This window comes from Leopardus geoffroyi, chromosome C3, assembly GCF_018350155.1.
Source record: "Leopardus geoffroyi isolate Oge1 chromosome C3, O.geoffroyi_Oge1_pat1.0, whole genome shotgun sequence".
In the NCBI taxonomy this organism is placed as follows: domain Eukaryota; kingdom Metazoa; phylum Chordata; class Mammalia; order Carnivora; family Felidae; genus Leopardus; species Leopardus geoffroyi.
This window is the reverse complement of record NC_059338.1, coordinates 98,595,820-98,596,765: the sequence shown is the minus strand read 5'-3', so window position 1 is coordinate 98,596,765 and position 946 is coordinate 98,595,820. Positions and strand designations below refer to the sequence as shown.

The window sequence follows — 946 nt, the reverse complement described above, 5'->3', positions numbered from 1 at the left end:
ACACCAGTTGCAACAGAAAAATAGTAACCCATTAAATTTGTAAGTCCCAAAATACCTGAAGCATCTGTCTTTTAAGATGAACTTGGAGGAGAAATTGCCCAGAAGATAGACTTGGTGACAATCTGTCATCAACAGTCACCCAAACACATTAAGTGTTTTTATATATGCTTTTTAAGTGTCAGTAAAGATGACACATCCTGAGCATAGAATAGCAGCTGCCACCAAAGGAAACTGCCTTGTTTTATCTTTCCCTCTTTCATGGTTTACTTTTCACTGACCAGAAGATGTTATAGCCACAGGTGTAAGAAACCATTTAGAGAATGTCCCTGAATACTTTATAAACACTGATTTCATGGAGAATGCTTTGCAATTTCCTGTGTGTCAACCTCATCCGAGGTTGTATTTTTATTTTTTTAAACTGAGTAAACCTCATCCATGTATGTCCACCTACGATAGTCATCTGAGAGCCAAAATGTATTAGCTAATATCGAAACTGATACTTCAAATCGAAACTAAAAGGAAAGAACAAAATAAAGTTTACTTTTACAAATTTGTCCACCATCCTTCTGCAGGGCCCATGCTAATCTTCTCTGTATGGTTCAGATTTTAGTATAGGTGCTGCTGAAGCGAGCAGTAGAGTGTTTACTTTTAAAATCACTAATCTTATGTTTCAGGCAAAAATGTAAGTTTGGAGCAAAAGGCACCCTGTCAGTTGTAAGAAATTGAAAAAATTTGATGTGGCAAATGTTGGACAATCCGACACCTGGACATGGATTTTTCTTTAACAACATCTATTTTAGCTACAATAAATTCTTTCTTTCATGTTTCCAGGACCCTCCCACAGTCAGTGACATGGAAAATTGTGAAAAAGGTTCTGGGTACCCAATGCTTTCTTTTTTTCTTTTCCAAACCTCCCTTCTACCTGTCCCTGTCCCTAGAGAGTAGT

The 946-nt window shown here is 37.1% G+C and overlaps 1 non-coding gene across 1 annotated transcript; it reads right to left on the bottom strand.

The window, feature by feature from the left end:
- Positions 1-527: 527 nt before the first annotated feature.
- On the bottom strand, positions 528-634 carry LOC123587052. The gene has a single exon (XR_006707122.1). It is a non-coding gene; the product is annotated as a U6 spliceosomal RNA (small nuclear RNA).
- Between the last annotated feature and the right edge of the window lie 312 nt (positions 635-946).